Source organism: Bufo gargarizans, chromosome 1 (assembly GCF_014858855.1).
Source record: "Bufo gargarizans isolate SCDJY-AF-19 chromosome 1, ASM1485885v1, whole genome shotgun sequence".
Lineage (NCBI taxonomy): Eukaryota > Metazoa > Chordata > Amphibia > Anura > Bufonidae > Bufo > Bufo gargarizans.
The window spans coordinates 128,501,938-128,512,989 of NC_058080.1; the positions used below are offsets into that span (position 1 = coordinate 128,501,938).

General features: G+C 45.0%; 1 protein-coding gene across 1 annotated transcript in view; it reads right to left on the reverse strand.

Moving 5' to 3' along the window:
• LOC122941146 (toll-like receptor 1) overlaps positions 1-8,014 on the reverse strand; it is a 29,964-nt gene extending 21,950 nt beyond the window's left edge. The window contains exon 1 of the mRNA XM_044298187.1: positions 7,697-8,014. The gene's annotated coding sequence lies outside the window, so the exon portion shown is untranslated. The remainder of the gene's footprint in view (positions 1-7,696) is intronic.
• Between the last annotated feature and the right edge of the window lie 3,038 nt (positions 8,015-11,052).

The following is an 11,052-nucleotide window of genomic DNA, read 5'->3' on the forward strand; positions in this document are numbered from 1 at the left end:
CTATGTCACCTCGCCACTCTGTGGTAATCTTCTGCTGCTGCCATCTCAACACTATGTCACCTTGCCACTCTGTGGTATCCATTCTGCTGCTGCCATCTGCATACTATGTCACCTTGCCACTCTGTGGTATCCTGATGCTGCCATCTCCACACTATGTCACCTTGCCACTCTGTGGTATCCTGATGCTGCTGCTGCCGCCATCTCCACACTATGTCACCTTGCCACTCTGTGGTATCTCCCCGCTGCTGCTGCAGCCAGGTCCACACTATGGCAAGGTGACATAGTGTGGAACTGGAGGCCGCAGCAGCAGGGGGATACCACAAAGTGGCAAGGTGACATAGTGTGGAGATGTCAGCAGCAGCATCAGGAGACCACAATGGTGACAATTCGGCTGTCACTACACAAGCAAGTGACCACACATTGGCCATTTGTGCAAGTGACTCGGAGGGACTCCCTACCTCCATCTCCACTGCATACTGCCACGGTGTGCCTGGGTCCTCTGTCTCGTCTTCCATATTGCCCTGAAGCTCCTCTGGATGCTCCTGCTCCTCCAGTCCTGTCAGCTAAGTAGAAAAACCACCCATGTCTCTACACATTGCCTGTGCTCTAATGTCCTCCTCCCCCTCCTCCTCCTCTTCCTCTTCCAGATCAGCCCCCACAGGGCTCATGTGGCCATGAGATCTATGTGCTACATCTCCTGTCCCCTGACCAGCCATTGTTACCAGCATCTGTACCCGGACATGAAACAGTGGAATGAAGTTGTTCATCCCGTAGTCCTGGCGACTGACAAATAAAGTGGCGTCCTCAAAGGGCCTGAGCAAACGGCAGGTGTCACGCATGAGCTGCCACTGGCTGACATCGAAGTTACACAGTGGAGTACTCCCGTCCGCTTGCATCATCAAGAAATCGTTGATGGCCTTTTCTCTGTTCGTATAGTCGGTTCAACATATGGAGGGTGGAATTCCAGGTGGAAACGTCACATATGTTGGGGGATGCCGTTCTGCCGCTGTAGCTCAAGGAGGCTGTGCTTTGTGGTATACGAGTGACTAAAGTGCATGCAGTTTCCTGGCCATTTTTAGGATGTCTTGCAGATGGGTGGAAGACTTCAGGAACCGCTTGACAACCAGATTGAACACGTGTGCCATGCAGGGCGCATGGCTGAGCCTTCCTTGAAGCAGTGCCGACACCATGCTCTTCCAGTTGTCGGTCACCATGGTTCAGATTTTCAGTTGTCGCGGAAAAAGCCATGATTAGATTTCTTGATGCATCCCACGGAGCAGTTCCTGCCCTGTGTGACTCTGTTCGCCAAGGCAAAACAGCTGCAGAACAGCGTGACACCGCCGAGCCCTGCACATGTAGTATGCTGGAGGGGCACTGTGACTTGTCCCTGCAGTGGAGGCTGAGGACATGGTGGAGGATGTGGAGGTAGAGAAGGGCATTGTCTCTAGACCAATGGCATGAGAAGGTGGAGGCGGAAGCGGCCTGACCTAGCCAAGTTGCTGATGTGGCTGTGCAGGAACCACATTCATCCAGTGGGCCGTAAAGGATATGTATTGTCCCTGACCATAGTTACAGCTCCACACGTCGGCGCTGCCATGCACTTTGGCAGACACTGACAGGCTCAAGGACTGGCCCACCTTCTGTTCTACATGTTTGTGCAGGGCTGGTACTGCCTTTTTGGCAAAGAAATCACGGCTTGGGACTCTCCACCTCGGCTTGGCACAAGCCATCAGTTCTCTGAAATGTGCAGAGTCCACCACTTGGAAAGGGAGGGACTGAAGCACCAGCAACTTGGACAGGAGCACGTTCAGCTTCTGCGTTGTTGAATGTGTGCATGCATACTGTTGTCTCTTGGCAATCGCTTCGGTGATTGATTGCTGACGGAATGACTGACGAGGAGTAGAAGCAGGAGCATCTGGACCAGCAGAAGATGGGAATGACAGACAGCTCCCTTCGGCTGAGGTAGTGGAGCTGAGGTCAGGTGCATGCCACTGGGTGATGCAGCGATAGCTGCAGCAGGCTGGACCACCACATCGGAGCCACGGTTCTTCCAGGCCACTTTATCAACATTGGCACCCTGGCCACGCTTCACCTTTTGCCCACATATTCTATATATGGCCATGTTGACCTCCTACACCGCCGAGTACCTCATTTTCCCCATAACACTACTTACTGGCTGACTGCTACCGCCGCTGCTTTTGTGAACCCGTGCACCACTCCTTTCCGGGCAGGTAGGCTGCTGCAATGCAGGTGGTCTACCCCGTGCCCGTTTGGCTCCCGACCTTCCACTGCTGCCGACCTGCTGACTCCCGGCCACGCTAGTGACTTGCTGGCTCAGTCGCTGCCTGACGGGCAAGCTGCGACCCTCTTCTCCTGATGATGATGAAGCCCCTTCTTCACCCAGCTCCCAAGTGCGATCGGCTTCATCATCATCGAGTAGTGTCTGCACGTCACTGATGTCCTTTGCAACAGTCTTTGGGTCAGGAGCCTGACCACTCGCAACACAAGCTCCCGCGCCACTTTCCTCATCACTACTTCTCCACCTAGCGGTGGATGTCTCCTCCAGATCTTGGCTGGGCAGTAGCTGCTGACTGTCCTCTAGTAGCTCTTCCTCGCTGTATAGTGGAGCTGAGCCCACAGCATATAGTACTTCTCGTGGTGAGGGACCAGAAAAGGACAGAGGCAGGTTGAGGACAGGTGAGGGCACAGGGCCTGCTCCCGGGCCATGCCAACTAAAAGTTGTGTCTGATGAACCCACCAACTGTTGGCTGGGGATGTCTGATGTCACTTGGGATGACGTGGATGACCGAGTTAACCAATCAAGAACCACCTGGTTGCTGGTCAAGACACGACCGCTAGATGACACCGGGAGCTCAGGCCTCTTGCTGCAACTCCTGCTGCCACGCCCCCTTACTCTTCTGCGACCTCTGCTTGCGCCAGAAACATTTAGGCCTCTGCCACACCTCTGTGCATGGCCTGGCACTTCTCTGCCTGACATACTTTTAGCTAAACTAAGCAAATTAAACGAAAATTAAAACACCCCTAAAAGCGAATATATTTTTCTTTTTGTACTGAAATAGGCCACTAAACATTTTCACCACAATTAACTGCAGAAGTGAACTGAGAATATATTTATTGGACTAAAATAAAGTGTGTATATTTTTTCTTGTAGTACTGAAATACGCCCCTATACTCTTTCACCAGAAATAACTGCAACAGTGCAGTGCGTATATATTTTTCTTGTTGGACTGAAATAGGCCACTGTAGGCTTTCACCAAAAAATAATAGCAGAAGTGAACTGAGAATATATTTTTCTTGTTGTACTGGAATAGGCCATTATACGCTTTCACCAGAATTAACTGCAAAAATGCACTGAGAATATATTTTTCTTGTTGTATACGACCCTATACGCTTTGACCTGAAAAAACTTAAAGAGTGAAGTGCGTATATATTTTTCTTGTAGTACTGAAATATGCCCCTATACACTTTCACCAGAAATAACTGCAACAGTGCAGTGCGTATATATTTTTATTTTTTTACTGTAATACTCCCCTGTATGTTTTAAACAGAAATAACTGCAGAAGTAAACTGAAAATATATTTTTCTTGTTGGACTGAAATAGGCCACTATACGCTTTGACTAGAAAAAACTTAAAGCGTGAAGTGCATATATATTTTCCTTGTAGTACTGAAATACGCCCCTATATGCTTTCACCAGAAATAACTGCAACAGTGCAGTGCATATATATTTTTTTTACTGTAATACACCCCTATACGCTTTCAACAGAAATAACTGCAGAAGTGAACTGAGAATATATTTTTCTCGTTGGACAGAAATAGGCCACTATACGCTTTGACCAGAAAAAACTGCAGAAGTGAAATACGTATTATAATACGTATTATAAAAATATTTTTCTTGTAGTACTGATATAAGATACTAAGACATAAGCCACTAAAGGCTTTTCAACATAGCACTTGCAGCCCAATAACAAATAGCTGGAATGACAGAGCTGGCTAATGGCTATTTGGATCCCCAAATAATCTTTCCCTGCACTTGTAAATCGCTTTCCTATCAATGTCCCTAGCGCCTTCTGATGTCTCTCCCTGCACTAAGATGCTGTGAAATGATTCCTCCCTATCCTTTCCCTGCACTTATAAATATTTTTTCTGTCTTTTTTCCCCACAATCAGGTTTTTCCATTCCTGTCCCTAGCGCCTCCACACATCTGTCCCTACAATCTAAATGCTGGAAAATGTCTGACTCTAAGATGGCCGCTGTATTTATAGGGCTGTGACATCACAGGGCTGGCTGGCTGCTGATTGGCTGCATGCAGGCATGTCAATCTGGGTGATCCCGCCTTCCCAAAGTTCCTTGCCCCATGTCCTCAGTCCTCACAAGTGTAGCCGCCATATTAGGAAAAATATGATTTGTTACCATGAAGCGCGAGGAAATTCGCATTCGTTGCAAATCGAATTTTTCCTGAAATTCTAAACGAATTCCACTTCGTCAGCTTCGATTTGCTCATCTCTAATGGTGACACAAAAACAGCATTTTTTTCAAAAGTGATAAAACATTAAAAAAAACTACATAAAATTGGTATCTCTGTAATCGTACTGACCAGCAGAATAAAAATAACATGTCATTTTCCATGCACGGTGTTCATAGCAATAACAAATTCCAAAAAGCAATGGCATAGTTGCCACCTTTTCTTTATCCTGCTTCCCAAAAAGCGAAATAAAAAGCGATCAAAAAGTTGCATGTACACCAAAATAGAACCAATGATAAAGCTCCAATGACAGAAAAATAAAATATATGGTTGTCAGAAAATGGCTGTACTGGTCTCCACAGTCTGATCCATAGCAACATGGTGCCATAAACCATTCCACCAAAATCTGCCCTCCAAAAACCATATGGCGCTCCTTTTCTTCTGATCCCTGCCATGTGCCCAAACAGCAATTTATGGCCACATATGTTCAGGAGAAAATGCATAAGAAAGTTTGTGGTGCTTTTACTCATGTTACCCCTTGTGAAAATGAAAAATGAGGAGCTTATGCAAAATTCTATTTAACGCCTGTGGGCTCAGTACACCCCTCAAAAAATTCCTTGAGGGGTGTAGTTTCCAAAATGGGGTCACTTTTTGGGGGATTCTACTGTAGGGGTACCTTAGTTTGCCTTCAAATGTAAAATGACAGCCAAAAACCATTCCAGCAAAATCTGCCCTCCAAAAACCATATGACTCTCCTTCCCTTCTGGCCCCTGCTATGTGTCCATACAGCGTTTATGACCACACATGGGGTGTTTCTGTAGACTATAGAATCAGGGTAATAAATATTACCCATTCTGCCTTACAGGAAAAAATTATTAAAATGCAAAATCAGCAAAAAAAAGGGACATTTTGCCTCCATTTTCCTTTAATTCTTGTGAAACATGTAAATGGTTAACAACGGTTGTAAAATCAGTTTTGATTAACTTAAGGGGTGTATTTTCTAAAATGGGGTCATTTATGGGTGGTTTCTACTACTCAACACTCAATTGGTCCTTAAAAATGTGGATTTTGGAAATTTCCTTAAAAATGTGAACATCTGCTTCTAAAAATCTAACCCTTCTAACGTCCTAAAAAAAGAAAAATGACATTCACAAAATGATGCAAACATAAAGTACACATATAATGAATGTTAATAATAACTACTTTATGAGGTATCACTATCCGTCTTAACCACTTCAGGACACAGCCATTTTTCACCTTCCTGACAGAACCTATTTTTTGCTAATCTGATATGTGACACTTTATGTGGTAATAACTTTGGGACGCTTTAACTTATTTAAGCCATTCTGAGACTGTTTTCTCGTGACACATTGTACTTTATGTTAAAGTTAGATTTGAGTTGATATGTTTTACCTTTCATTTATAAAAAAATCCAAAAGTTAGAAAAATGTGCTATTTTCTAAATTAGAATTTCTCTGCTTTTAACCCCTTAGTGCCATTTGATGTGTATACACGTCATGGCATTAAACTGTCACCATGTCTGCAGACATGGTGACAGCACTGAGACCCCGGCTGTTACACACAGCCAGGGATCTCAGCTTACCGGCCGGGGACCAATGAGGGCTGTCCTGGGCCAGCGATTGCTCTGATTGGGTAGTCTGTACAGACTAGCCAATCAGACAATCCTAATGCCGGCTGACAGGTTCTGATAACAAAAAAGAACCAAACCAATAACCCCATAAAAAATGAGGAAAACACTCATATAAAATATATGTAGTTTTATTAAGACATAAAGTAAACATACAATGACATAAGGCACAAGGCAATGGAAGGATGGGACAAGATTTAGCAATTCCCTGAGGCCCAAAAAGGGTAATAAGATTCCTATTAATGACAAGTAGTAGACAATGCTCACAAAGTGCAGGGGTGAAAAAAAGAAGGCAAGGTTGACAAAAGGTGATGGTAAGTGAAGTTGTCATAGTGTATAACACTCTGCTGACCGAGAACTATTTTGCAAAACCACTGAGAGAATAGTTTAGTGTGCCAACTCTAGATCTAGTCACAGCTGCAGTATGAGGGATTACCCTCCTTCACCCTTCAAAAACTTTTCCAACCCCATAAATAGTAAAATAGCAATAGCAAACGAATAATACATTCCCAGTCCCCTGTCTCTCCAATTCTTTTAACCACTTAACAGTTTTGCGGGAGCTCTGCTTAGCCTTTGGGAAAAGGACCTAACAGTTTAGCCCAAGCACAGCTCGGGCAGAAGAGTGAGGAGGGAGGGCTGCTTTCAGCCTTTCTTTTCTTGAGTTGGAAATTGAAGCTTCAAAACAGGAACAGGCTCACAGCATTATTTCCTCTTGATCGGGAGATATAACCTTTAGAAATCTGGTTGGGAGTGATAGCAGCTGAAAGTAAAAGCAGGTTTCAGCTGCTTTCGCTCTTGACCCAATTTCAAAAGGCTATATCTCCCTACCTACAGTAGCTTCCATCCTGATATTGCTTTAAAGCTTAGATGATCAGCTTTCAAATAATACCAAGCACACATCTCTAGCTGCTACACAGCCCAAGGTAAGAAAGGTTAAAGCAGCCCCCCCCCCCTTCAGCTGGCTGTAATCTTAGCTAGCGTGGAGGAGGAGAGGGCTGGCAGTAAGGGAGACGACAGGTTGCAGGGAGGAGAGAAAAAACATCCTCTCCCATGACCCCAGGGAGAAGGTAACATGACTTTTGTGCATGTTACCTATCCCCCTTTCCTCCATCAATTAAAAAAAGCATACTTGCCTTCTGTCACACATGGAAGTCTTTTTTATCCAGAAAATGAATGAGAAGATGAGTGATTGCCCTTCTAATCACTCCTCTGCACCAAATTAGTGTCACAATGGGGAGTGGGGGAATCCCCCCATCGCGCAATGTCCTCCTACCGGGCTGCAATGCACGGGAAATGGAGCTGGTCACCTCCTAAAACTTCCCTCAACCGGCCCTAGTCTCCTAGCCGTATGAGCCCCCTTCAAAGGTAAGGGGACTCATACCCACGTGCCTAGAAGTCTAAGTATCCCTGCATTGCCCTACAGCTGATGACAGGGCAGAGAACACCTGTTATCCAGGACACGGATAACAGGCGTCTCCAGAGGCCCAGTAGCTGGCAGGATGCAAAACTATAAACAGTACGGCAGGTAAATAGCACAACACAACAAACGCTATCAACTCTTACCTGCCGCAGCCGAAGAAGGAAAGACGGCACCAATGACAACCCGGACCTCCCTGCAGCTACGAGAAGCATGGAGGTTCCAGGCTGGGGAGCACACAGTCTTGCATATTGCTTAAACCCCTCCAGTGAAACATACACACACACCAAAAGTGACACGTCAAGCAGCCATGCCGGTAACAACATCACAAATACCAAACATAGCACACCACACTAGACATACCACAAAACAATAGAGGAAGGGTACAGGAAACGGACACAAATAATAAACAATGACAACTAAGGGTGGCTCACACAGCATGACACATTCAGCCAGAGAGCAGAGCTCCAACACAGACTGACAAGCAAACTCAACTGACCTCAGGCTCCACCACCCCAACATATAAGGAGGCCTGAGGTCACACCCACTCAGACACACCCAGTGGACACACACTAGGAAGGAAGTTAACCCTTCCAGCACAACAGGAAAGGGAAAACATCAACTTAAAGGAGAAGTGCACACAATACAAACAACACCCTGTGCACACCAATAAAAGGCACACCTAAAGGAGAGGTTGCCAGGTGCAACCGCATGCCTACCGCAGCAAGCTGCCTAACACCACTCAGGCTGCACTGCTGCCACATACCCAATGTTGCCAGCGGCAACCACACCAAGACCGCAGGCAACTTCATGCGGCCACAAGAGTCACGACCATGACCAAGGGTCGTGACAATTAGGCCATTTATTGCCATGACCCAGATGTTTACCAGAATCCAGATCACAGTGGTACATCAAACACTTGTACCCCAAACACAGAAACATCAATAAAGTTACCATTTTACACTGCCCTTCCTGTCTCTATCCTATATTTATCACACAATAAGTAGACCACTTCTCTAGTGTTAGCAGTTACATGCTACAGTAATTGTGATAATGCATATAATATTAGCCCTCACACAGTTATGGCATCATAAAAATTAAAATGTTCTGAGTCTTTGAAAGCAGCGACACAAAAACAGAGTATTTTTTAAAAACAAGTGTTTCTATTGTTTAAGTAGTATAACATAAAAACCACATAATCATAATCATAACGACTCACAGAATAAAGGTATCATGTTATTTGTACCACACAGTGAACACCTTGAAAATAAAACTACAAAGTAATGTTAAAATTGTTGTTGTTTTTATCTTCCCCCCTACAAAAGAATAAAAGTTATTTACCACATTATGTGTACCCCAAAAAAATATAAAAGAAAAAATATAAATGTTTTGACTGCTGGAACACAGAGAGGGAACATTTTTTACTAGTCCTTAAAGGGGTTGTCCAAGTTAATTTTTTGTTCCTTCTATGTTTCTAAACAAATGTAAGGGGTTTTCAGTTCACTTCCTTCATCTACAGTATCCCCGTTCTCCTAGTTAGCTGAGGGTCGCATGACCTGTGATGTCAGCTTCTTTCCCTGCTCTGGTGATGTTCTGTGCACAAGCCTGGGGGAGCAGGTCTGCCATTGCAGGGACCGTCTCTGCGGGCTGTGCTGGTTGGAGCAACAAGCCACGCCCCCTGCACTGCCTGATCTGCTCGCCTAGCTGTCTGCCCTGTGTGTCCCCTCCCACTGGATTCTTCAGCAAAGTTTAACCCCTTCTATCATCAACAGCATAGACTCAGGGTTGGAGGCTCTTCCTCAGGTACTGAGCAGCTACAGGGTTTCCTCCTCTCCAGGCACTGAAGAGACAAATGCTGTGCACAGGATCGCCTCTCCATACGCACCCTGCAGACACAGAGCTGACAAAGACTGGAGGAGTCCTCTCCTCTGTACTCTTCTGCTGGCTGTAAGGAAGTGTCTGCAGACCATTGCATAAGAACAGGCAGGGGAAGATTCTGTGTGTATCAGCAATGTCATTGCACTGTACAGCTGGGACTTGTAGTCCCACACATAAAACATGTGAATCCATGCATTCAGACTGCAGACTTGACAATAATTATATTCACTACTTTTGCAGAGCAGGGGGAGGGGAATACAGTCTTTGTTGACACCCACAAATATTTATGAGGAAAACCTTAGAGATTGTTGTTACACATCCTCACAGCTCTGCAACTGCATGTAAACAAAGGGCCAGAAGTAGGAAAATGAGTAAATATTTTTGTTCCCTAAAACTTGCTTATTTATATATTGCCAACCATCAGATTTACAGTGCTTTATTTTTTTTACATAACTTAGACAACCCCTTTAAGAATAGAATTAGTTGTGTCATTAAGGGGTTAAAATGCGGGACTTGAGTTGTGCAGCAACTAGATTTCCTTCGGACATAAATTCAAAATCTACAATAAAAAAGTGACATTTTTGGGAGGGATTTTTCCAATTTTAATACGACAGTTTGGTTAATGTGCTGTGTAACGCACATGAAATATGATTTAATTTCTGTAAAGGTGATAAACACTTGCGGCAGGACGGATCCGACAGGCTGTTCACCATGTCGGATCCGTCCTGCCGCTATTTCGCTGTGCCGCCGAACCGCCGCTCCGTCCCCATTGACTATAATGGGGACGGGGCGGAGCTCCGGCGCAGCACGGCGGTGCACAGTGAAAGCCGCCGGACTAAAAAATCGGACATGTAAGTCAATGGGGACGCAGCGGCGGTACGGCGAAATAGCGGCAGGACGGATCCGACATAGTGAACAGCCTGTCGGATCCGTCCTGCCGCAAGTGTGAAAGTAGCCTTAGTTACGGTATTGCTAAATCTTGACCTTGACCAAAATCACAGTGAAAACCTTTGTCAAACAGAAAACAATGTGTTATTTTACATGGTGCATACCAACCCTGGCCAAACACTCAAGCTATGCCAACATCTGCAATAACAGTCTCATGACCTCACACACACACAGTTCCCTTTGGCTCTGAACCATCAAACACTGGCAAATGACAGCGAAATGTGGATCAAAGTAAATGAAAAGGAACAAATAGCTAAATGGTAAGAACGGTTTATTAAATGTTCACAAGTGCAATCATATATACAAACATGTAAAGCTTGATATGTCACTACTTATTATCCCTCTGCTGTAACATCACTACATATTATCCCTCTGCTGTGACATCACTACATATTATCACTGTGCTGTGACATCACTGGTTATTATCCCTGTGCTCTGACATCACTACTTATTATCCCTGTGCAGTGACATCACTACATATTATCCCTGTGCTGTGACATCACTACATATTATTCCTGTGCTGTGACGTCACCACTTATTAGCCCTGTGCTGTGACATCACAACATATTATCCCTGTGCTGTGACATCACAACATATTATCCCTGTGCAGTGACATCACTACATATTATCCCTGTGCTGTGACATCACTACATATTATCCCTGTGCTGTGACATCA